The following is a 27,965-nucleotide window of genomic DNA, read 5'->3' as shown; positions in this document are numbered from 1 at the left end:
TGTAATATCCCCCAAGATCAGATCGATAATTTGATACTCAGCATGCCTAGGCGTTGTACGGACTGTATTGCATCGTCTGGGAGACATACAATGTATTAACAATCATACCAACCATGTCATATTGGTTTTTTGTAAATAGTGTTTTTTGTAATTTGCTCCAGTGAGAAAAAATCGCAAATTTGTTTAATAATATCAAACATATAGCATCGTTTTTTGATCTTTACCTTTTGTTTAATAAATAAGCTTTACAAATAAGTCAAATTTGTTTTGCTTCTAACTCTTCCTTTGCCTGATTTTGCATTATCCTTAATTTATGAACATGAGTGTATTTTATGAGAATAACAAATATTTGTATTAAGAGATATTGCGTATTTCATTGTAATGTTGTTATATGTAATACTTTGTTTTAATTTTTGCGTTTTTTTAAAAATTATTATAAAGTCTGCAGAGTAAAATTTAACGTTTAACGTTTGGTAACGTTTGGTTTAATTAAATTTAACGTTTGGTATTCCCTTCAGGCATTTCCCGGTACATTTAAAAGCCAGACGAAGGCTGGGAGCGTAGCTGCTAGTTTATAATATTTGAATTTCATTTAGCTGCTAGTTTATAAATGAAAATGATAATAAGTATAAGGATCAAATTAATTAGCATAATACATTTAGAACTTCTGTGTTATCGGAATTTTGTATATGAAATTAAATGCTCAAAATTCAAACGAAATGTAACGACATTAGCTAATTATATTATTTGTATAACTATATATTAGTTTAGTACACAGATGCTACGTTATAAATTTATCTTATGAACAGTTTCAAATATTTTTGAATAAAGGAGGGTGATCATATTATTTTTATACATAGCAATGACAGAGATATGCAGTTACTGGCAGCAAATCAATATTAGATGCGGATGACAGGCAGTAAAATATGACGATCATAAAGACGTTGTGTAGGATTTCTGTGTGGAAAACGAAGAGTCAAGGCCAAAGTAAGAAATTTCGAACTTAAGAGGGTTTTGATAGCTGAGTTATTTTTGACCAATCTGTAGTAGGTTTGCTTAAGGATTTAGAAATTTTGGGTAATTTTAGATATGTATTTTGATGCAATAATGCTTTTAAAACTGCCATCCTAAGATGAATTTATTTCGCTAATCGAAAATTAGTTTACCAGATATATATTTGATAATGTTTGCTAATTATGTAAATATTCTATTTCAGAAAGTAAAAGCAATAGTAACTTTAATTATTCCTGCATTATACTAGAATCCATCACAAAACAGTCGCTACATTCGCACTTTGATCGAACTATACCTTTTATTCTTAACGCAAACATCCAAATGCTTGCCTTCACTTCTTCGTGAAACCTACGTTAAGTTTCTTAGAATTATTCTTACCGTTTCTTGGGATATTACTCTAATTTACTTTTAGTTTTCATTCATGAGTTGGGAGGATTATATTCGAAGACTCCCACTATCAACGCCCCTAAAAGAAATTATAAACTGGAATGTCTGGTGAGTGTGCCAGTCATGGAATGCTACCCCACGATGGTACAAAGGGCTGTGGAAAGAATTCCCACAAGAAAACGCATAAACGCTCTTCCAGTAGAGTATCACAACATGCTACGACATCAATTTTAAGTTGACGGTGACAAATAACATAGTTTTAATTCTTATCTCCGTGAAATTAAGGTGTATACCATATCAGGGTTGTCATTTTACTTTCATTTTATTTAGAGAAGGTTTTCCTGCCGAATCTTACCTAATTATTTCATTTTAGGAGGTATTTATAATGATCTGAGTTTCGTATGTTTGGGGGATTTTGAATAAAATAATCTTCCCACTTATTTTTCATATTACTATTAACCCCTCTATTAAACGTACATGCAAAACTAGCCAATAGTTGCTTAACTTCTGAACTATGGTCCGAAACCTTAGAAGTCAGGGCTTTGTTAATGATTTAGAAAATTAAAATCTCATTTATTTTGTTCAATTCCAATATAAAATATGCAACCGTAATTAATTTATCCCTATTAAATCTTCGTTATTTTTTAAAATTATAAATAAATTTTATATTTAATTTATACAAGACTTTGACATAACTATATAAGCTAATATACTTCTAAAGAGAGCGAATAGCAGGTGCTCGACTAGTTGACATCCATGACAAAGCGTCAAATAGGTATTGGGTTATTGAGAAATATTGTATTTAACTTTAATCCAGACTACAGTATTGTTGAAGAAACATTGTTACTGAATTACACTGTGACAGGAAAACGACAAAGACAGGGATATATACTTTAGATCTGCGGTCGCTAACCGGTGGTCCGTGAAACCGCAGAAATGATGGTCCGCAGAAAAATTGGGACAATATTTATATTTTTATGAAGATTCAGTTTAAAAAATTACGAGTAACAAAACCTATTATGGAATATGGATTATACTTTTTTTAAAATTTTAACTTTAACTTTTAGCGAAATTCCTTCTGAATTTAGCGACATTTTAGCTACTTTTGCAGGTGCATCTAGCGACATTTGAAAGTGAGAGTTGACATTGATGAATATGCTGCTGTTATCAATAATAGCGCGAAATGGTATCCCCTTTCCTTTTGAATTACAAATATATGCTGTTGTAGTCGTTAATAACACAGTTTTTCTCCGTGTTAATAGGCAACTTGATGGATTTTTATGAGAACCATCTGCATTCATCACTGAAAGTTTCCGTTTTTGTTTTGTCTAACTGTTGATCGATGGCGCCCATTGCTGAGTAAGAGATGATTATTATGTCTACAATAATTAAAATTTGGCGGCATAACACTTTCAGTTTATTGATATTGCTTTGCCGTTTGTCGGTGTTTTCTTGCTTTTCGTGAAGTTCCTTTTCAGTAATATGGGAAAGTGAAGCTTTCTGTACAAGAAGGTAAGATTTTTGTGCTTTTTATATAATTTTTCAGAGTGAACGGAATATGTGTATCAGTGAGATGTTAATAGTGTTTTAATTGTTACTCATAATTAGGGGCGTAGCCTGATTTTCCATAAAGGCATGCTGCTGAACACCAAATGTTTCGATAATTATATTAACAAATGAAAATTAGAATTACATGCATTGGAAAGTTGAATATTGTTTTTGCGTATCAATATGTTATTTTTAAGGTCTGATTTAAGGTTGTTTTTAAATTCATATTAGTGGTCCGCCAAATATAAAATTATATATGTTGTGGTCCGTGAAATTTTAAGGGTTGACGACCTCTGTTTTAGATGACTCTCTTTCTAAGAAGACCAATGCAACGAACACAGAATCCACCTATTCTTTTACGTATTAAACCTTTAACCGTAGCTTATTATTTTGGAGAAGACTTCTTGGAAATCATCTACACCGGCCAGGATTAAATAGCAGTATTTACTAGCAACTGGAACTGATGTTCTTCAGACAGCAGGCAACAGACAACCTCAAACATCAGACAATGCTCCCGTTTCCAACTAGCCTACTTATACTTCCACGCTCGTCTCAAAAAAAAAAAAAAAAAAAAAAAAAAAACATAACCATCTGAAGGGAATGAACTGTCTGACTAAGTCAGAAGTGATAGAATAGATTCAAGTTAAAAACCCAGTTTGTTAATTAAAATTAACTAAATTGTACAGGCGTGCCTCAAGTAACTCTCAAACGCTCTGCTCGCAGAAAGTGTAACATTACACTAACTTCCAACCGTTACGTATGTTTTGTGTGTGACGTTTACGTGTGTGTATTCATTTAAATGTCGAAGATCGATTTACACTCATCAGAAAAGTTAAAAATACTTTTCTACGATTCGCATTACATGTGTTAGAAACTAACGTTTAACCATTTATTAAATGATTACATTATTTTGACTTGCTTTATTCATTCATTTTAAAGCAAATCTTCAAAATTTGAAATTTTTATGTTTACAAAATCTGCAGGGGTCATCTAAAATAATAAAAACACTTAAAGATGAAAAATGTAGTGTAGGAAGATTTTTTAATCATATAATTATTGCTTGTAGAGGCATAAAAGTTCTGAAAGGTGGTAGTATGTATTTCATGCTCTTCTTCTATCAGAAGCTGCTTTAATTCATTGAGATACGCTAGTGGTGAAAATTTGAGTCGTACTGCATATACAACAACGATTCAGTTAAATAAGTCCTGTATGAGTCTAGTGATTTTGCAAGCTAACGAGGATATAACTTCACTTTAATATTCTTCAAATTATAATTGAAAGATTTCACGTCAGTGAATTGGGATAGTATTATTTTAAAGATACATATTTAAAGTGTCTACGTCGTTGAATGGATATAATTGCTGAAAATGATTATACAATTACCGCTATTTATTCTTATTTGATAGGTGATATAAATATAATTATGATTTAACTTTGGAAGCTGACCTGCTTAGATTGTAAGCTATTGCCAGTGTTTTTCAAATGTAAACGCATCATAAGATTGGAAATAATATGAACGTAGACTCACAGAAAACAATTCCATTTAACAGAATTCAATGTTCCGTACTCTTCGAACCAGTGTAGTCGGTATTTTGCGTTTATTTGTGGAATAAGAAGTTTTCAGATATAAGCTCTGCCATAAATATTATTATCCTTTGTAACCTAACCTTATGCTGTGTACTTAGAAACAGTATTATCTAAATGAATATTAAGTTCAGAAGTTCCATTTGCCACAGCAGGATTTTTTTTTGCGTTATAATTCTTTTTAATGTCCTTTTAGCTCTGTCACTAAATTTTTATTTCCAAGCACAGCGATATTTTGATGTGAATATTGTGTGTTATCACAACTTTAGATACAGTGCCCCTCGATCTTTCCAATAATATTTTCAACTGATGTTAAAGTCGGCTCCAACAATTTGACCACTTTGGAACTCTGTCAAGTAACATATTTGTCTTCAATATGATCTAAGTTTTATAACCACAGATGATATTTGCAGTTTTATGCAAATTTGAAAATATATGAAAAATAGAACTATATGAAAAAGAATTCTATATGAAAAAGAAACAACGTTTTTGGTTTTGTCTCCTCTAGCTAAATAAAATAAATTTTTTTTAAATGTTAGTGTTTCCATTATTTACGACAACCTGTGTACGGGTTTGTACTTATCTCATTCGTAGAATTTCGAACAAGCCTTACTACTTGTTTCGGTGAATACTCTAAACTGATTCTAAGACGTGACATTTAAAACTTCCAGAATATTATTTTATAGCTTTTAAATTCTGAAAGAAAAGTAGAAAGATTTAAATAACTTTGTCTGAAATTACAAATTTTAAAATTTTCTATTTCTATTTAAATTTTATTTCGATTTTTTCATTTTTTATATTTTAACATTTTAAGGTCATTAGGAATTTTTGCTGAAGCAGGAGACATGGAAAATGAGTAATGCCTTCTCCGGGACTCGAACCAGGACCTCTGAATTATGCTGCGTTACACCAGGAAGGCATGCCGAAAGGAGGGAGGAAATACCTTATAAACACCCCCTTTTAAATGGCGATTGGGGATCAGAGGACCCCATCACCAAATCCTGGTACTGACTAATTATCATTCACCACCTTTCAGTTCGGGCGCCACTTTAGAGTCATTAGGATTTTTATCTGAAGCAGGAGACGTGAAAAATGAGCAGTGCTCTCACCGGGACTCTAACCTTTACCTTTCGAATACGCACCGAGTGTGCTACAGTTATACCACGAAGGCATGACCGCATTCAAATACGTTTTTCTTGTCATTTGATATTTTGATGATCATAAATGAAGAAAAATACTTAGTACATACATGTCCTGTCTCAAATTCTTGAACTTATATCATCAGTATCTGCTGTTAAATCTCATTCAGTTTTCTTCCGATATAAATAGAATTGCATAATTTTATGTCATTAGCAGACCTTTCGTAAACTTATAACGATATGAAAAACCTTGAAATTTTTCCATTGAAAGCTGTACGGTATTTATACAATTATTTGATAATCTCAATAATTACTACCTATTCAAAAAATGAGACAAAAGAGGCAAATGATATTTGAAGAAGCAAGTCTCGCAACTTGTGTTCAATGGAGTTTGCAAAATGCACCTAAGACATTCTGTTCATCAGAAACTGTTAAAATGTATTTTAAGGTCAAAATAATTCTTTGTTTAATTGTATCGGAAGGTATAGTTGCGTTGCCTTTGTTGCTGTCCAGTAACTCTCATGATAATGAAACATCAGACATATTGCTGCTAGAATTCTTTGTGAAATAAGATGAGGAAACATGACCTACCAAGATTTAAAAATCGCGGAAAGATTAAATGCTGCCAAAGGTGCTATGTCTGTCACTTAAAAGATAGAAAGTGAAGCTGAAGTTGAAGCTTAGTGAACGACAAAGTTCTGTGCGATCTTCACAAAAAGTGTCTGCAATAATTAGATTTTATAAATGACTCTTCAGCAGAAATGACGGGTATGCGATTGTGCTCATAAAGTGCCGAAGAAAGCTAGAACTAGGTGAAGAAAGCTAGAGGAGTAAAATAGAAAGAAATAAGAGATTTGTTTTCTATAATAAAACTTAGCCTTTATATATATATATATCTTTCAGCTTCCCTTGATAAAAAATAAAGGAACTCTAAATAAAAGAAAAAGTAAAATGAAAGATATCTATAGCTTTATAAGAGGGTTGCAGAAATTTTTCATTCGCGCTTTATTAGTATACTAAAAATGGTGACTATTATATAATCTCATACACTATAGAGAGACTGTTAAGTACTAAACAGAAAATATGTCAATTAGTATGATTTTTTAAAGTTACTTTTAGTTGAAAAGTGACTTAAACAAAAAACGTTTATTTTTATATTATTAAGTTTAGAGATAAAAGGGTAAAAACATGCGTTCTTATATAGAAAAATATGTAATCGAATCAAAGGATAAGTATTAAATACTTAAAATGAGAGACGTAAGATGAGAATAAATTTCTTTAAATAGCTAAAAACCACAGGGGCTGATGAATGAATTAATGATTATAATGAAGGATGATAGGAACATATCTAATTAACTAAAATGAGACACATAACAGGAGATGATGATTTTTAAGATTGGTTCTAAAATTAGAAATACTGGAGAAGACTAAGCGTTTGAGACGGGTAACAAAAGAATAATTATCATAAGTATTTAAAATAAACGATGCAAGTAATGACCAACGATTCTAAATGGAGCAGCGAAAGATTTAGGTAAAGGAACAGATGCAGTTTCTTTACGATTTATTACTGAATAGTAAAAGCAATTGTTTTAAGATGTAATAGATGATTGGGTCCTAGTATGTGTTTTTCTTTGCTGTTACGTATAATATTAAGTATGAATATGCAAACTAGAAATAAAATAACAAAAATTCACTTTTTTAATTTGTAACGTGTTCCGCCATTTGGCGTTACACGGAAAGGGATGGATGCCCCGTGGAAGACTTTTTAAGGAAAACTAGGTCGTATCTACGAAAACGGCCACGCAACCAGCATGTTTGCCAGAATTTGAACCCCCGTAACGACCTACTAGTGTTCAGCGGCATTTACCCCTCTACCACTGGTGGACCAAAAATTCACTTCTGAACTTCTTTTTTGTTATTCCCCTTTCTTTTGCATAATATTGTTAAAACCAAAAAAGGTTCTTTCACCCTCGCTAATTTTATGCATTGAAATGCTTGACTGAATCATCGCCTTCACAGTTATTCAAGAGTCATATTGATAATATTTTGGCATAACATTATAAAATTTATAACACAAAAGGTTAATGATTATTGTCGGTGCTGTGTAAAGAGCAAATGTCATATTTAAAGATTTTTAATAACAGGAAAAAAGAGAAAAGAACAGTATTGCAAGTGCTCTGTTATTCACAAACTCACAGCATTGATTTTATTTCAGCTGAAACAAAACAGGGTGAAGTTTTGTATATTTTTAATCGAATCAGCAATCTACAGGAGAAAGGCGACAGAAGTCGTTTTTTTGCCTATGCTTCATTTAACGTGTTTTGCTTATACTTTATACAAAAGTTTTCTTAAACACCTTTGCATTTCAAACGCAGAAAAATATTTCTTAAAACTTCGTACAAAATCCAAGCGTTGGAGATATAAGCGTTCCAAATATTCTTTCAGCATCCAAACTCATTATTACAACATAGAGGATATGGCTGTCTGCAGTTGGTTACTGTTGTTCAGATTTCGAAATAATTGCAGAAATAATCAAAGGTTCTTGGACGAAAAACCCGCGATGTAAAAAGTGCGAAAAGATATTTTAATAATTCTAACGTGCAGAATCAATGAGCATTTATGTTTGCATATTTTAATAAGCTTTCTGAGTTTAAAAAGTATTTGAACGTAGAAACATCTCTCTGATGAAATCTCTGCAAGTCATAGAAAATATTGACAATCATTGAGGATTTCTTTCTGCTTGGAATAATATAAAATACTCCATTAAGTGGAGATTAACAAACTGCAAGTCTATAAGATCAAGAAACATTTGTTAAACTTAAAAGAAAATAAAGTTACAAACGTGTAATACGATAATAATAAACAAGAGAAACATTAAAAAGATACGATATTATAATGAAATATCAGTAGAACTAATTGTTAAGCTTCGGAAATAAACAAAATCACACAAATTTATCCAAATGCGTGGATTTTTAAGAATTTGTGTAATAAACCGAGATAAATGTCTGAGCACAAAAAAAAAAAAAAAAAAAAAAAATGAATTGGAAAATATATTGGATAGGAAAACAAGACTAAATACTAACAAAATATAAAAGAGCACTACAAAAGTTTGATATTTGGTTTAAGGTCGCTCTTGATCTAAAAGCAAGTTAAGTCCTGTGGACCTCGCTAGACTGATTAGTGAGTTTATACGTTTATACGTCTTAAAAATTACCATTATACGAATATACGTCTTAAAAATGCACAAAGTACTAACGATGATTTTAAAAACACCGTTTAGTTTAATATGAACTTTCAATCAAAAAGCCACGACTTGTGCTACAGACAAACCACCTCTCGTTGTCAGTTAAATTAAGAAATCACAAATATTTATAAAGTTAAGACATTGATAAAGTAGTCTAAGACTATGTAATCGAATGAACAAGCTATAAGTTAGTTCAAGTAATTTTACTGGCTTGTAAGTTTAAATTATCGGCTGCGAGGGAATGCAAATGCCAAAATAATCACTTTTAGATAGAAGTAGCGAAATTATAACAGCGTGGCGCAAATATCAGGAACTTTTTCTCTCCAAGATTCAGAACCCTCAGGTTATATACTGTAAAAACTAATTAGCATTCTGGTGAGGAATACGGAAAGAAGTTATCATATAGATGAAAATCATAACAACTAATTCATTAACATAAAAACGACATCCTCCCCCCCCTAGAATTCAAATAATCGCAACGGAGGTCTTTATCGAAATTGCCTAAGATTTTAAATTCTAAGATCCAACAAGAGCCAACCTTTACAAACATCTAATTAAATTAAGACACAAATTTGCGGTTTTGCAGCTGGTTCATTTTGCGGTTTTGCAGCTGAGGATGGTGGTTCGGTAAAACCATCGAAACTAGTCCTGTGAAAATTTTGTACATATAGCACTGATTTTTGTTGTTTGACTTCTGAATTCGTATCTAATTAAATCTCTAACTTTAAATTCCCGTTGCTACAAAAGCTAGGATATTTTTTGGACAAATTCATGCAATCACACACACTTACTTCAATTCACTTCACATTTCCTTCTAGGAATCTGGAAAAAAAATATTTTAACCTTAACAATATTTAAATTAATAACTTTTCACAGTGTCTTTCATAAATTCACATAACGCATCTGCACTTATTGTCTAAATTCAGTTTTCTTACTCCGCGCTACAGCAATGCAATGGGTGAAAATTGCAGATGTGCAATTTTTCAGCTACAACCTACTAACTGAATTCCTGCATTGTTAATAATTTAGGCGCACTAGATCTCAAAAATCACACAATTTCAAGAAAATAATACCTAATGTATTTAGCTTAAAAATTTCATTTACCATTATAAATTTTGGCTAGGAAGCCTTACTTTAAAGTAATCACATTTACATAAACTTTTTAACTTTAAATAACCACATTTATGCATTACTTTAAATTGATTTAATATTATTTGCTACAATTTATTTTACAGTCAGAACACCTATGACACAGAACGTTTATGATAGAGTTAACATATTTTCATGAATATAAAACATTATTCATTCACGTACTCTACTGTTTAAAAGTTTACTTATTGTCGCATGCACAGTAGCTGCTAATATTGGCTTTGGCAAGTTTTCTGCTCGTCACAGTGGTTTGAACTACGGTAACTCAATCATGTTTAATAGGAAATAAAATTTCACTTATCCTTTGGTTATGTGTAATTCCCCCATTCATTTTTCTAAAAACTCCACCCAAGTGAGAAATATATTCGTCTACCGGATTCGGTTTCTCCTGTGCGACGGATGGTTTCTTTCGCTTTGTGATGGCCGTGTGCGTTTCTGGGTATGAGTGCTATTTTGAGCGAATTGTGAATTTAGAAATGTGTTTTAGAATTTACTCTGTGAGTGTTATCGATAATCTGCAATATTTCTCATGTGTTAAGGAGAATTTTCCTTATCTTCTGTTTTCCTTGCAGCTTTTACGTTGTTGTTTACTGTTTTTGAGGCAATAAATTGTCAACTTCTACCTTTTCATCTGGTATAGTTATTAACGCTATCTTCCTGAACTCTTAATTTGCAATAACAATTTAAAAACTATTTTTCTTCACATTCAGAAACTAGTATTCTAACTTAACAAAATAAACTTAAATAAGATTAGGTTACTTTTACTGACATTCACTTAATTCTTTTTTTAATAATTTTAAAACTTTTTTAGCCAGTTCTCGTAAGCACCTATCAGTTTGCGTGAACCATAATCGGGTTTAACCTTTCTGAAGATGATTTCCGCAGAATACGTCTTTAGATAAATGAGGATGCGAATTTTATTTGAAACGTCTTTTTCCATTGTCTATTATATCATTCATTTTAAAAATATTTAAATTATTGGAAGAAATTCGATAAAAACTGCATCTCCTAAAATATTCTGTAGTTTCTCGAAGCCAAGAGAGTTCTGCCACCTTTATAGTACAGGAAGCTTCCAAATGAGATTCAAGACGCTTCTGCTTTGATATTATCTCAGTCTGATTTGTTATTCATTCAGTATTGTCATTCATATTCCTTATAAAGCTATGAACATGATAAACTTCTTTGACAAAAGATTATGTTTATCAGATATAAATAAGTCCTCCAAAGATGTTAATATTTTCAGACACAGATAAATGTTTACATGTGCGTACCATCTACAGAAATATCTAGAAGGAATATTTCTGACTGCAGAACGCAGTAGCGATAAATTTCCCAAACATTGCAGAAATATTTGCTTGGAAAATATGCACCTTTTTACATAATCAAAACATATCGATGAAAGGAGAACAATCCAGAAGAAAGAAATGATGTAAAGAAATGTTTTTTGTATGTCTGTATATATGTCTCTTGCGTTTTGTTATCTTGTTGTATATTTATATACGTAAGGGCTTTAGTTTCTTAAGAAAATAAAGCGTAACCTTTAATCCTAATTATATAATTCAGAAAATTTTTTAAATTAAGACGAAAAATATTATGGAAATAGTTTCAACATTATGGATTAGGATGTTACATGCAAAATGAGATCTAATGTCTCGTACACTGTCAACAGTATAACAGTTTCACGTGGTATATTATTTCTATTTGCTTTGCATGCTTAAAAAATTCCCTACTTACAAAATATGTGAACGCAGGATGAATAAATATTTTCATGAGCATGAAGAAACCCAGCTACGAGTCTAAAGCTGCCCGGTACGAAGCTATTAACCGCTGAAGTGAGCAGCTTCTGGTTTGCAGGTGTCCCTAAAATTTGTTCTCGAATTCTGAATTTAAATCAATAATATTTATAGGAAAAGTATTCAAGTCAGAAAATTTGTTCTCGAATATGTCCTCAAATTCTGGAAAAAAAGTAAACTTTTGTGTGAAAAGCTTTGATCTGCTCTATTATTAAAATTAACACTTAAGAGTAACAAATGCTGGAAGTGGCGTTCATCGTTTTGTGCAGCATACTGAAAGTGTTACATTACTTCTAATATATTATCAGTAGCACGGAGGCAGGAGCGTAATGAAAATATTAGTTTATAAATATTTTTAAAATTTGAGGTGTTACCATAGTAGAATATACTTTTAAGATTTTCTTAGAAACCACATAGATAACGCTATAGAGGTCACTATCTTGAATACCAGACCTAAATTTGTACCGCCAATTATATTTTCTTGGAATTCTTGATTAAACCAAGTACCACACCTAAATACCGGTATCATAACTCAATCCTGCTAATAATAATGATGCTGTTGTTCATAATATATTGTAGCTGTTATTAGTATCTACTTTACCTTTAGTGCTGTATCAAAAATGTGCTGCCTATGATTACTCTCGTTAAAGATTGAGAATTATTAAACGTTTTTTATAGTTTCTTATCTACGAATTATGAGTGAGTTTAGGAAGTGAATTAACCTCTTGGTGAAAAAGAAAGAAAAAGCAATGTGCCCCGTCAGGCAGTGGTGTGAAAATGGCAGCCCGCGGCCTCGAACCTGTATCAGACTACGAATGCATTGCCCGAAAATTAATAAGTATTATTATTAAAAGAATTTGAAGAAAAACTTTAATGGTTTGAAGTCCAATTTTACATTATTTTCATTACTAAAACCGAATGTAGCTGTAAATAACGCTCCGATGGTGGTGGTTGTGGCAATAGATTGTTTGGCGCATAACCTGAAATGTTATATCCAAACACACGTTAAAATATTTCAAACACAAGCTTAAAACCCGAGCAGAACTCATAAAATCAAGTGAGGTAATAAAATAATAAATGCCGAGATGAAATATATATAAAACTCAGATGATTTCAGATGTGAAAGAAGAATAAAATAAAAAAAGAGATACTTACATTAAAATACAGAGTCCTAAAATACCAAGGAACGACTTCAAAATTTTAATGAATTTAAATAACGAAGACTTCTTTCAAGTAATGACATAAACTTGTATTGGCCTCTTTCCCGATTATTCGATCAAGAGGCCCAACTAAAAATAATTACCTGATAAAACGCATTACAGTTGGAACAAATACGTTCACTCTCGGCCTTTAAAAGATCGTTATGGTTAACTGGACAGTGACCATTTCTAAGACGAGTTAAAATAACTTCCTCCTTCAGGTTTTTAGTAGCCTTCCAATATTCTATTTTTATGCTTGATCCTTCGCAACTTATTATCAAGGAGAATATCCCAGAGCTGCTGCTGCTTGTTCAACATATTTTACTTTACGACATTTCTGATATCACATGGTTTGGTTGGTTTATGCCATTACGGCAAAGACTCGAAGGCTATTTGCATAAGAGGAGGGATGCCTTCGTGGAGGGCTTTCTAAAGGAAACTGGGTCGTATATACGTTACACATAGGGAAAACCACAAAAACACCCATGAAGTCTGCTCATTCTTGGGATTCGAACGTCAGATTGAACTACCAGAGTTATAATTATAAGTAGCGAGCAAATTAAAAAAAAAAATGAGCTGTATACTTTCCTTTGATGTTCACCAGTTCGTTACCTTTTATATCTGCAATGTCCAGGAATCCAACTGTAAAAGATCTGGTATCCACGACTTCTTGAGTTTATATGCAGACTTATGTTACCATCTACCGCAGGGTTCTAGTTATTAGATAAAATTTAGAAGACTTTTAAAGGGCTAAACGAGTCAGTGTATATGATAAATGTTCTATGAAAAATCTTGATATGAATTCAAAAGCATAGTATACGCAACTAATTCCAAGAATGAGCAATCATCGTGAAATCTTGTACTCTTCATGTGGTTCTCTTCGAAAAAATGATGCATCAACACGATCCGCTACATTAGATCCGTCTGTAAATACAGGAATATAACTAATGTACTTATGTCTGTTCTCAGAGACGAGCTATCTGCACAGGAATTTATTAATATAATTTTTGCCAAGATTCTGGGATATATATAAAGAAGCAGAATTTTTCTATTCTCAGAGTAACGCGTTTTCACTAAAGACAGAACATTAGGGCACACCCTTTCTTAACAAAAAAACATGTGATAAGACAGAGCCAATTCTTACTTAGGAAGTAATTTAAAAATTTCTGTATGAATATCAGCAAGTTGCTGCGCAGCCTATAAGCGGGAGATCACGCAGTATACCGTATCTTCATGCCTTGTCATAAGCCTTTTCTATGTCGAAGAAGACAAAAACTAGATGGTTTCTTCTTCTCACATAGGCTTTACGAATGGTGGTTTCCAAACAAAGCAAGTTATCGATGGTCTTCTTTCCTTATGACATTTTTTTAAAATAATAGACTAGGTGTCAGTGTACGATTTTTTCAAATAATTTGCAAATCTAAGTGCGATAAGTCAATAGTTCGAAGGATTCTTCGAGGTTTTTCCTGACTTAGTTAGGGGAACGACTACAGCTTTCTCCCAATGCACTGGAAAAATTTTGCTCCTTCCACAGGCAGGGGAGTGAGAAGAGCAGTCAATGACTTACAGGACAGATGCTTCAGCATATCATAACTCACGCTATCTAAACCAGGACTAGATCTGTGTATCTGCATTCTTTTAGCTTAAGTATGGTTAAATAGCATTATTTGGCTAAGAATCGGAAGCGTTCAATGCTATGGAGATATTCTCTGAACGACGCTTGACTGAAAGAAACGCTGGAAAGTAATTGATGCCACTAGAGACGGCAGCAAAAGTCTTACAAATTATATTGTAGAGACATTAAGATTTTTTGGAAGAAAGAGAGATTGAAAAACTAGCAACCGCCTTCTTCGGGAATCGAACCACGGACCTATGGAATACCGACCCAGCGTGCAGAACTACTACACCGCGAAGTGCACTCTAGGAAAGTGGGAGAAATACCCTTATATTATCTGTTTCTTCTGCGGTGCTAATCACTCGGCCATCTTCTTCCAGAAAGGAAAGTTAGTGTTTTTTATGTAATCCACATGCTTTTTTAACCCTCTTCCATACTCGCTTACTCGCCTCAGACAAAGTTATTCCAGATACATAATATATCCCCAAATCTCTCAGACTTTGCTGCTGCACTCTTCGTGAGTCTGCCTTGGATTTTTTTAAAGCGAGGAAATTTCCAATATGAGGTACCGACGATATATATCCTAAGCTTTGCTCTGTTGTCGTTGAGTCTTTTGATGCTGTCGGTTCCACCATGGTTTGAGATATTTTGGAAATCTTATAGATGACATTGGAATTTAAGATTTAGCTACTTGCATAATAACCCCAGCGATGGCTTCCACTGTTTTCTGCATAGGCACATCATTCCATAATGTCTTTTGTGGACTCTGAAAAGATGAAAAAATAATACTAGTCTATTTTTTCCAGTATGAAATGTGGAGGCTTGCATATGAGCATTATCTCCTTATTTGGAAAAGCAATAAAAGAAAAAGTGATCATTGTTATGTAGCTCATTTCCAACCTTAAATTTGCAAAATGGAAGCAAATGGCCAAAAGATAGCAAAGTCAATGCTGTGAAATGCCCTCGTAGGATCGTGGAAATAAGTTTCTTTCTGTTATTACTGTAACAGCTTGAAGGTGAGTGCAGCGATTTAGAATGTTTGATAATTGATAAACAGTCAAGCCAGGAGGGGATACCACCGCTGACACAGTCATTAGAAACCTTATCTTTCCTACTAAAGGAATGCATCCGAAGCTTAAGCTGTTTGTTGAGTTTCAAGAGCATTTCTGGTGTTGCAAAGCAGATAGGATGACATTTATCACTTACGTCTTCTACATAAAAATATTGTTTAATCTACGAGAGTTCCACGGCATCAGGGTAAGCATTATGAAGTTTTACCTTGTCTGTGCTGCTTTTTCGCTTTCCGGTATAGAGAAAATGTTTAGAAATATTCATTCCGAATTCTATTTCTCTTTCAAAATCCATGTCGTCTGAGCACATTCTTTGTGATGAAATTGTACTCATCAGATTAGATTTTGTTTCTTTGTTTTATCATTTTTATTTTCGAGCTTTTTTTTAGTTTGCCTATATATTTTCTATGCTGCTGGCTGGGTATGCTGGGTTGCTGGCTGTTTAGTGGAATAAGATATTGTAAGAATTTTGGAGTATTATCAAAGGGTTTTTTTTTCTTCTTGCTGTAAATTAATGTTCAGTTTCTAATAGATTTGAAAGATTTTAAAATAAGAACAAAGGGCTTTTCTCGGCGCGGTTTAGTCTCAAAGACCAGTGTCCTAGTTTGAGCATACGTTACGTATTTCATAACTTACATAGACTTCATTTCATTTTCGGTTTTCCATTTGGGACAAGAATGAGAGAAACCTGCATGGTCCCCTTTGCAGTTTACATACAGTGGGTGCAGCACTGCAAGGATCACTGTCATGACTCTCGGCAAAGCAGCGCGCATATATAAGTTTTCCGCGGCATGACATCTTCGAATTCCCAGAATGCTGGCGCTGGAAACATCGCTTGGGGTTAGGGATGTAAGGTCTTGCAAGAGCAGTGGATATACCCGGCCTTGATACTTTTGGGAAGATCAGGTGAGCTGAAGGTCAGAATTATGTGTTTAGTATCAATTAACGGACCTTCTTCTTTGCGCATTATAATCCGTTTAGTAGCATAGAGATTATAACCGGAAGACGAATTCCTCCTCTCAGATGGAAAGAAGATCTACTAACTCTGAGATCACTCCGCGACAGTAATTCAAGTGTTTTGAGCGCTGAGACACAAACATCGATGTTTCCAAATTTGGTTATAGCAAGAAGAATTACAATCTGAATAGGAGGTATAGTTTCTATCAATAGCTCAAGATCACACCCGTCTCATAAACTTCGGATTTCCTACATATGCTTGTATACATTTGTTAATTAAGAAAGGTGACATTTTTTGAAATTCGCCTTTTGGGTTGTTAATAACAAAAAAACGAGGCTGATTTTTGGATGGAATAATTATTGGCATTTGCACATGTTTTTATCTTTTTTTGTCAGAAATGGGTCTAAAGTAGTATTTTCAAGGCTTTTTTAGGAAAATCATATTTGATAAAGATAAAGGTTCGAAACCAGCAACCCCTGCCACCGCGGAGGCCAAGATGAGGATGCAGATTCTTGCGCTAGGATGATGCAGATTCTTGCGCAACATGAGAATGAAGATTTATTTTTGTTGATTCGACCGTAGAAAATAGTTTCCTATTAATGCTTTTTTTCTATTGCAGGCGTATAAAAGCATAAATGATTGCATATTTTAACTGATATTCCGAGACCGAATTGATTGGCAGTCTGTATGGCTATCTTATTTGAATCATTCCTCAAACTGGGACCACGGATCGGCGATAAGTCATTCAAAGACGCTTAACTCTGAAGGATTATTAAAGCAACTTGCATTATATTATGTTTGATAACAAAATTCAATTATAATGCATAATAATAATACAAAAGTAAATAATATTTGATTTGAAGATTTAAGGTATTTTTTCGCTTCTTTACGCATGCCTGCGTGGTGTAACTGGAAGCATCTTCGACGCGTATTCGAGACGTCCGGCGATGGTATTACATACTTTTCACATCTCCTCCTTTCAGGTTCTCGTCCGCCACGATTTGGCGATTGGGTCCCCTAATCCCCAGTCGCCCTAAAAGAGGAAGTATAAGGTATTTTCTTTCTCCTTTCTTTATACATTCGTGATTTCATTGGAAGCATACGCGACGCGTATTCGAGAAATCCAGGGTTCGAGTATCAGAGAGGGCATTGCACATTTTCACGTTTCCTGCTTAAAAAAAACCTGATGACTATACAAAGAACAAAATGAAGCGTGATCAGTGTTTGATATTGTTGTGTTTCTGAATCAGAAATTTAACCTCAGGAAGTTAGAAATTTAGATTTATGCAGCGAAAGCATAATAATGATCATATTTCTTTGGCTACAAATTAATGTAAACTTCACAATGCACATTTGCAATGAAATGCAGGGAAAGAGTGAATAAAAAATAAAAACAAAAAACTAAAACCGCTTATCATTATGCTGCATATGTGATAATATTAATTTATAACAAGTGCATATCACTTTACAAAAGTAATCGTTAATACCAAACAACATTTCATCTTTTCCCTTGCGGTATGATCTAATAATAGATTTTAATACCTTCATTCACAGTACGAAAATGGAACTTAAGCCTTTCCCTTCAACCCCTAGGAATACCATTGTCTCCATGGATTTGCCAGATTTTCTCTAATTGTGCCATCTGTCCGGGCGTGAAGCGAAACCTTCCGTTTGTTAAGGTCTGGTCAACCGCCGAGAATCTTAATTAAGAGAGCATTGCATTCGTGACCATTGTGCCTCTTCGGTTGTGTTGACGGGCCTATTAATTTTGAGAAGTAACAAAGCGACTCTTGATTTCAGAGCGCTGGAAGTTATTTACACAAATACTGTTTAAATATTTCACTCACTGTTTTCATAAGAGAATGGATTTTAGGAACGTGTTAATTTGAGATAAAAATTGTATTCATTCCTATTATCGTCATGCTGCCTTTTATCGTGATGTTCTTTTACCGAAAATGTATCCAATTTAAAATAGGCTACATTTTATAGCTCTTCTGGTTATATATGTTGCTACAGTTGAAAGCTCATTGTTTATTTGTACTTAGTAAACCAACTGATGCTAAATAATTAGTAAACCAACTGATAATAATTAATTAGTAAACACAATAAAATGGATACAAATATCTAAAATATATACCACTACGCTACATACAGAACATCTCACTGTGAAGGCCTTTTTGTTAGAGGATTGGAAAAAAGAGAATTATTGGAATTTTGAAAGAAACAATTGCTCTGTTACGATTCGTTAATTACGATATAGCAACTGAAATTTATCTGTCAAAGGAATATTTTTATACAATTCTTTATCGGGAAAAAACCTGTTAATCGCTAATAGAAATTACTGTAGAAAGTGAAGACCCTTAAGAACTGATAAGCGAATAATCGCTTGAGTTCGTGTGACAAGAAACAACAAGATAGAAGGGTAAAAAAAAACTCTTTATTATTCAAATAAAATGTAACAGAAGTCCGTCTTGGAGTGTACAATAGAAGCCAACACTTGGGCTTGAACTTAAGAGGCTAAGAAATAAACTAAACTAATCTAAACTAAAGAGGTATAGCCGAAGCTATCAAGATTCTAACCGAGTTGGCCCCTTGACGCTAATTGACTGTGAAGCTATCAAGGGCCTGAGTACGGCCGAGCGTAATAACAACTTTGAGAAAGAGTAGCCAAAAAGGCGGACGCTCGCTAATCAGAATCTCTGATTCTGTCTAACTCAACAAGTAGAACTACGCGATTAAATACCGCTTCTCCTCACTATGTATTCAGACGTGATTCCAAAACTACGTTCTGGCCGGAAGTAGTAAGTCGAAGTTAAGAATTTGACGGGAAAGAAGTTTAACTAAAAATTTAACTATTAACAAAATTAACATAATCCTTACAATATTACTGGCTATGTAAATTAAATAATTAGTTCAGTTTAGAAAAAATGGAGTATTCACTGGAAATGGTTATTTTCAATATTGCTTTGTTAAATACAGACAGTAGTAAATACAGACTTTGTGGACAGTAGTAAATACAGACTTTGTAAATACAGACAGTAGGTAAACTCAGAATCACAACGCATAAAACATTGCTAAAATTCTAATTCAGCACAGGCAAAGTTTTGACAGGGTCTCTTTAATAACTATAGGTCACAAATACCCATTTTCCGAAGTAACTTTACACATTCCGCTACAAATTTTAATATTCTATAGAGATTTTTGGCTAGGCCTAGCGACAATAGAATGCTCCATTAATTGAGAAAAGTGCTGATAGTAATATAACAGGTGGTAAAGCAACTAAGTTGGTGGTTGGTAAGTAACACAAATATATAGTCCTTATTAGTAGAGAACACACCTCTAGATAAAATATAAAATCTAGTTTAAGTTCAAAAGACAATATGACAGGGTCATGTTATAATTCCTTAATAAATCTGCTGATGCTTAGCATTTGTTATCAAGCAACAATCTAAACAATTAAGAACTAACATTTACTGATTTTAAACATGAATATTAAGAAGTGATGAAATCTTCCTTCACAGCCGGGACAAAGGTGAAGCAAGTGAGGCACCTGCCTAAAGGAACAACTAAGGAGGGGCCCCGAACTGAGTACGAAAATTAGAAAAGAAGTTAATTGTTAACTTTTTGACATTAAAACACGTGAAGAAGAGCAGTTTTAAAATATCGTATTTTCTTGCATTACTTAACAGTAATCTAAGAGGATTATATTTTTTATATTGATTTCATTCTTAGTGGCATATGACGGAGTTGTCCGATTCAACATAATTATCTTCCGCAGCTGTCTTCTCGGTCAGGATAGCGTCGCTCAGTTTATGTTTGATATAGCATAGTGTCAACGCAATAAACCGCAGCATTATTTAAATATGAATTAACTGATTTGTTTTATTAGCTTCTTACAATCTTTGTCTAACACACATCTTTATAGAAAAGTTCCATTAATTTTGGAAAAGGGGTTAAAATGTTTTTTAGTTACATTTAATTCAGCTGAATTAAGAGAAATGGTAATGACATAAATTTGTCAAAAGTGGTTCGATTTGACAATACTGTTTGCACTGTTTCCTAACACTAAATGTTGTTGTTTCGACTAAACTAATGATATTGATTTACGTTTAAGGCAATGATCCACGTGGACTGAGCTCACCTAGAAAACGTCATGACCGGCACCAGTGATTTCGTACTGTCTCCGAGTAATCTGAATTGAAACTTTTACAGCAGTTGCTACTGTAAGAAATGGTATTTGAGTTCGGATTCGATTCAAATTCCACGAACTGAATTGAGAAGCGGCGGCTGTTGCCTACAGTTTGTTTCAGCAGACTTAAGCATGAAAGTGCATTGGAATGATATCAAGAAATTAAATAGTGATGTATTAAAATAAAATATGCTGTGTTATTAGTTTCTTCTTTCATTTTTTGTGTAAAGTTTGTTCCATTTTTCGCTTCAAAGTTGGTCAATATTTCGAGTATTTGCTCTATTGTGTGTATATTTGATTTCTCGTATCTCGTAACTATACAGGTGGATTCGTTAACGGTATGGAATAGGCACAGTTATTCCTAGATAGATTAAACTAATCGCCACCATAGTTTAATTTCCTGTAAAGCGTGAAGCGTAATAGAGATAAGGTAAGGTACGACTTCCCCTTTTCTGATTTGCTTCTGGATAATTTAATATCAAATGAAAAAAACAATATATATATTTTAAACTCTTAATTTTGATGTGGGTTTGGTTGTAGGTTTGAATTTTGTTATGGGGTTTGTTGTGGGTTCTCAGCTAGTTCTCAAAGATAACTGATATGAGAGTTTGCGCAAACATTGCTATTTGCTACATACATATTGAAACATTGCTACCTGTAATCCACCTTCCCTCACAAAAAAGAAATAGATCTAATATCGGTAATGCCAGTAGATGTAAATAATCATTGTTCTGAAAAATAACTGTTATTAAAAATAAAATGAAAAATTTTTGCCTTATTAAACCTTGCTTTTAAGTGAAAACTATGTAGAGACATTAGGTATTTTTTGGAAGCAGGAGAATTGAACAATTAGCAACGGCCTTCGCCGGTAATCGAACCGCGGACCTCTAAAATACCGGACCAGTGTGCAGACTACCACACCACAAAGGCACGCCAAGAAGGTGGGAGAAATACCTTATACACTAAAAACTACTTAAAGGGCGACTGGGGTTTTTAAGGAACCCAATCGCCAAATTCTGGGCGGGGAGAAATCCTCATCCACCACCCTTTTCGTTTGGGCGCCAATGTAGAGACATTAGGTATTTTTGGAAGCAGGACTAATGAAAAATTAACAACGCCTTCGCCGGGAATCGAACCGCGGACCCCTGGAATACCGGCGCAGCGTGCAGAACTACTACACCACGAAGGTACGTTAGGAAGGCGGGAGAAATAACTAAATTTAAAAAAATAAGTAAGTAATACTTGATAGTAAAATTGATAAGAAATAAAAGAATTATTTGGGTGCCAGTGGATAAGTGGATAAGACTACCGAACATTGGTTACTTGAACCGGTTTTAAATCTCGGCAAATGAACAGGCTTATAGGTCTTTTGTTTATCGCATAGCATGTATGATTTTTAATCCATTAATTTATTAGTATTACTAATTTAAATCTCCTATGTATCAAAGGGAGATAAGGTATCAAATAATAAATGACTGCATTGGGTTGGAAGTAATACTGTTTTAAAGAAAATCAATTTAATGGAACTGAATACTGCAAGGTACTAAAAAGTAAATATGAATCAAAAAGGTCTTACGAACCTACACACTCAACAGAGTGCTTAACCTAAGTTCGAATTCTAACGAATGGGTTTGGTTGCATCGGTACTTTCGTGAGTGTCCCTCAGGTAACGCAAATACGAGCCAGTTGTGAGTCGATCACGAGCATATTCCTTTCTTTTTGCAAATCAAACAGATTGAAAGAAGCAAATATAAATGAAGGATTATCTCGCTATTTATAGAAAATGAGAGCAAATGTTCTAGAAGGGAAATGTAAAAATTGAGTTTTTAAGGTAACTACATTAGCATAATTTGAAGAAAGACTAAAATGAAAGATTAATAAATCAGATTGTGAAGAGTAAACTGCCAAAAGAAGTTATTTTTCAGAAAACTATTTTTAATACTAGAACTGAAAGCAATGATAAAGAATTTAAGCTTACAAATGGAATGGAGATGGGGGAAAATTAAACACATAGATTACTATTTCCAGTTTTATTACTGATGAATTTACGATAATTGGATTTGAGTATTTCAAAAGTCAAAGTTTAGCAGGAAATTAGAAAGAAAATCTAATATTCAAAAAGAAAGAAAATAAATATCCAAATGAAATATATGCCCCAGAAATGTCTAGTTTTAAAAATCATGCTGCTGCATTAGGTCTGATTACTAAAACAAGGTCGGATCTTATTATTCAGGAAAACAGCTTATTTCAATCAAAGGTTCAATTCGGATACTGTGTTAAGAATAATAATACTAGTTATTAGTGGTTACTACTGCTACAATGAAGAAGCTTCAGGAAACTTGAAATAGCACAAAATTATGCAATATCTTTTCTTGTGAAAAAAGAATTTCAGACCTATTTATTATTGTTTTTATACTTAAGTTAATCAATAAAGTTTATCTTAAAAAATTATCTTCTCTTCGTTCAAAGTAAGAAATTCCTTAAAAGTAAGAAATTTTATCGAAGAAAAAATTCACTTCGTTAAAAGTAAGAAATTTTATCGAAGGAAAATTCACTTCGTTAAAAGTAAGTAATATTAAATTATGAAAAGCTTGAAAATTAATATAATAGTTTTTATATTAATTATATTATTATTTCTGTCACTTCAATATTATTTATTATTCATGAAAATGTATTTTTAGTGTTTGAATTAAAAATTATAAGTCGTTACAAGTATTTTTCAAAATATATATAAAGCTACAATAAAAATGTTGTATGAGTTACGGTACCATGATTTAGCGCAGTTACGTTTGTTGAATACAAAATATCTACAGATGTAATTCAATTTGAATTATATACTATTTTTCTTCAGATGAAAAAATATCTAGGCAAGGCTATGCCGCCTAACTGTTGCTGTTATGCTTTCTCGAAATATATATTTATCCGTCCATCAAATGAAAATTTGCAGTAGACTCTGCTGTGAGAAAAGTTATAAATGACATAATGGAAGGAAGGCAAATATTCTAGCAGCAAAGTGTTTAGTTAAAGGCAGGTTAGTATTACCGTTCTTTGCAAATTTTATGGTAGAGACAACTAATCGCAATATGCAAGCTGCGTCGTTTCTTAAATAGACGAAATTGTTTTGATTGCGAGTACTAAAAGAGCACCTAGAAATTAAATAAGCGCATTTCAAAATATTAGTTATGGATTATTTAAGGAATAACTTCGTGGAGGACATTTTTAAGAGAAGCTGGGTTCGTATCCATGCTACATATGGAGAAAATTCTAAAAACGCCTATGCAGTTAGCCCTTTCGACTGAAATTGATGATAGGTTGATGTCTTCAGCAACTGGGCCATTCAGACAGTGGTGAGCAGCTAGTTGTGAAAGAATAAAAATTTTGTTTTGATACTTGACCTTCTTTGCAACATTTTGCAAACCTCAGGTCATTCTGTGTCGTAAGAGATAATGAGAGGTTCATTTTTCATCTATAAAACAAAATTTCAGCCTTCAGAAGGAAAGGCAAAATTTTGACAAGAACGATTTAAATTTATTTTCTCTCCATTCATATTTTTGAAAAATTAATGATTTGCAGTTGAATGAAACATAGTAATTCATATTCGCAGGTCTTTTATTACAATGCATTAGTTACGTTGACAGGTACTTTCTGAAACTTGAGTTTTTGAGCTTAAATAATTCAACTTTATCAAAGACAACTTGAATTCCATAAAAAAAAAAGCGTCCACCGATATTTCCAGTCTCCAATAAAAGCACCATTTTAATATTGTGCCAGACAATACTTCAGAACCGATGTTTCTCAAATTTTCTTACATATTTCTAGAGACTGCTGAAGCAAGAATATTCAGAAGTAGAAGTTTTGGATTCTAAGAGTGAATCTAACGAAGTATTAAGTGTAAAGATATTTGAAACCTCTGGGTATTCCAGAAATTTCACTATTTCAATCTTTCTGGGTTAGTGATTCTAACAATTGTGATTCCTTTTACTAAATCGTCCAAAAAGAAACAGAGTTTTCATTATGATCTTTTATTTTAAATAAAATAAAAAAAAAAAAATCAGAAACAGAGTGAGCATTCAGAATGTGTTAAAAAGCATGTTTTCCAAATTTTTATCACTGCTTGGGTTTTGTTTATTTCATTGTTACAAAGAAAGCTAGGTTTACCTGTCTAAGGAGGGGATGCCTTCTAGGGAAATTTTCTAAGCAAAACTGGCTCTTATCCATATTACACATGTGAAAACGCAAGAAAAAGCACTTGAACCGTTAGTTAGCCCGAAAACGTAAACGTATAAATCTGTATTTTATCAAGAATACAGAGTGTTCAAGAATGTAATAGATGAAAAATGATTTAATAAGTTTTGGTTTAAATATAATCGTATGTAATTTTATTTGGAAAATATACATATAATATATAGCATATAAAATATACATATAATATATACATATAATATATAGCATATATAATATATAGCATCTCTTCTCGCAGATTGCATTTTCAAGGTTGATAACTTGGTTTATAAATCTGTTATTTTAAAATTATTTCAAACAAGAAAAGGCTTAAATATTATATTTTGATTTGGTACTTCTGTTAAGCATTTAAAGAATATGCAACAATCTTTTATAAGTGTAGCAAAATAAAGTGCTTTTTGGTGCTTAAAAGAATTGATCTTTCAGTTCTGAAGTTTCTCTTCTCTTTTTCAAAGTTTTAGAAGCGTTCAGGAAGAAAAACAATTTTCAGAATTGTTTCTACTGACTGACTATTGGCTTTTCGACCTTTCACTTTTCAAAGTTTCTTTACGATCTGTGTTCTCAGTTGGAATACTTTTCTTGGAATACATTTTATATACTTTAGTAGAACTTATTAAAGAAATATATTGTCCGTGTAGCTGTCTCAGAGTTTTGTGTGAATGGTTTTACACATGATTTTCTTTTATCTTTTTTTTTTAAACAGTTTTTAAGATAAAAAGCGCAAATAATATAAATATACTACTAAAGAAAGTTACGCCAGAAAAATAAAGTTTTTATATCCCCCTGAGAAAATAAATACTTGCTTTTAAAGAAATAATCAGATGTAAAAACTTCCAGAAGATTAAAAGTTAAGATAAAAAAAATAAAACACTGAATGCCTTATCAGATTTAAAAATGAATTTTTCACTTCTAAATTAAAATCTTTTTCTCAAAGAGAGGAGAAACGAAAGATGGTGTATCTAGAACTCAAAAAATAAGCACAATTTATTCCCTCATTAAACACCTTAAAGGTTTAAAAAGAAAGAAATCAAATATAAAAGCAAAATACTTTTGGCAGAATTTAATTAAACCAGTTGTTACAGTTGAATGATCTGAGAACGAAAGCGTTTGGGGTTTAACAGATTGATCATTCTCAAATTAAAACTTTTGGAAACTTTCTGGTTATTGAAACCGAATATTGCGGGCTTTCTGATTCCATACAGAAATGAAAATAAGGTGAGTTTCAGTATCAGACATCAACGATAATAATTTTTAAATCGAGGTTTTCCTTTTGAATTTCCTATATAAATAAATTTAAAAGTTTCAGCTTTCAGAGTTTGGGAAAATGCATATTTATTAAATTCTTGTATGATATTTATCTGTTTCTGTAATAATGTGCAGATATTATTAGGAGCAATTATGTATGAAATTATTAACCTCATTTTATTGCAGAAACAAGAAACTCTGCTTAATACTTCTGTTTGCTAGTAAAGTAGACTGACTGTTTAGAACTTTTTACAAGCATGATGGAATTTATACAATATCAGATTAAATTTGTTGACTAAACAGAAATTTGTACGCAGTGTAAGATTTATTTATGTTAATTAGCCAGTTATTTTATGTTTTGTACTGTCATTTCTTTCTTTCCGTATACAAATGCAAATTAGCTCACGTATTCATGTACTTCAGAATGCAAATTAGCTCACGTATTCATGTACTTCAGAATGCAAATTAGCTCACGTATATTTAAGTGAGGGTTTAAAATTTTTTAGACAGAACGTGTTCTGCGTGCTGGAGGCCACGCTAGTAGTTGTTCTGAATAAGCGTTCCTGTCTACTACGTTACTTTATTCTTGCTGATAGGGCTGTCACGTCGGGGTAAACTTAAGAGCCAAATTCCGCTTTTAAATACCTTTGCGTAGCCTTTAGCTGAGTGCTATATGTATTTAGTGTTAATTTAAACTTATACTTTTGAGTTCACGCCATTTGGCTGATTTGTAAGCATCAGTGCACCTTCTATTCAACTTACTTAGTTAAAAGGACCTTTTGCATCCTTCTTAAGTCAATTTATAGAATGATATGCCATGAAACTCATGCCACTTCAATGATCTCATTGGCCTTGTCGAAGTAACTTTCTTGAAGTTAATTCTTTACAGAAGAAAACAGGTAAAAATATGATCTCAGTATACCAAAATAACTTGTGCAACTGCTGCGTCGGAAGAGGTACATTGATACAAGATGGCTCCTCTCTCCGTTCTTTCTGGCATTCTCAGGCTATATATCAGATTGATATGATATTCCACCTTCGTAGTGCAACCTTTTGTCACAAAATTAGATAAAGTAAATCCTTCTTCATCTCAAAACATTGTTTATTTTAGCAGATGCAGCCATTTTGAAAGTTTTGGACAGCAAGGAGGGCTCTATCTACTACACAAACCACGTTCCCGTCGTTGCGTTTCCGCTATCATTTCTTACTAAAATATTTAGATGTCACCGGGTTTGTTTATTTTTTAGAGCAGCGTTTCTTATACTGTGGGTCGCGACTCCAGGGAGTCACAGGACCTGCAGCAGGGGGTCGACAAAATATTTAGCAGTTTTGATAATTCTTTAACTTATTATAATAATTTTACAATTATCAAATATTTTTACACAATGTTTCTGAAAATAGATAAAAATAAGACAATAAAGAAAAAAAAAAAAAAAAAAGGAAAACGTTTCGACGCATTCTTTTTATAATAGAAAAGTTCATTTTACTTGCTTTGCACATGACCTTGTCATTTCGTTTGTTACTTATTTATTTAAAATTTTCACATTGTTCTATGTCTTAAAATTAGAAATTAATGACCTAAAACTACA

General features: G+C 32.7%; 1 protein-coding gene across 2 annotated transcripts in view; it reads left to right on the top strand.

The window, feature by feature from the left end:
* Positions 1–27,965, top strand: part of LOC118181820 (diuretic hormone receptor-like) — a 376,168-nt gene that overhangs the window by 8,974 nt on the left and 339,229 nt on the right. The window contains exon 2 of one of the 2 annotated variants that reach the window (XM_085819127.1): positions 861–987. The exons of the other annotated variant lie outside the window; for it this stretch is intronic. The gene's annotated coding sequence lies outside the window, so the exon portion shown is untranslated. The remainder of the gene's footprint in view (positions 1–860; positions 988–27,965) is intronic. 2 annotated transcript variants of the gene reach the window in all.

The sequence above is a fragment of the Stegodyphus dumicola genome, chromosome 6, assembly GCF_044657685.1.
Source record: "Stegodyphus dumicola isolate Sdum_Otavi_A_Nest chromosome 6, ASM4465768v1".
In the NCBI taxonomy this organism is placed as follows: Eukaryota; Metazoa; Arthropoda; class Arachnida; order Araneae; family Eresidae; genus Stegodyphus; species Stegodyphus dumicola.
The sequence above is the reverse complement of the archived record's forward strand: the minus strand, read 5'-3'. Positions and strand labels throughout refer to the sequence as shown.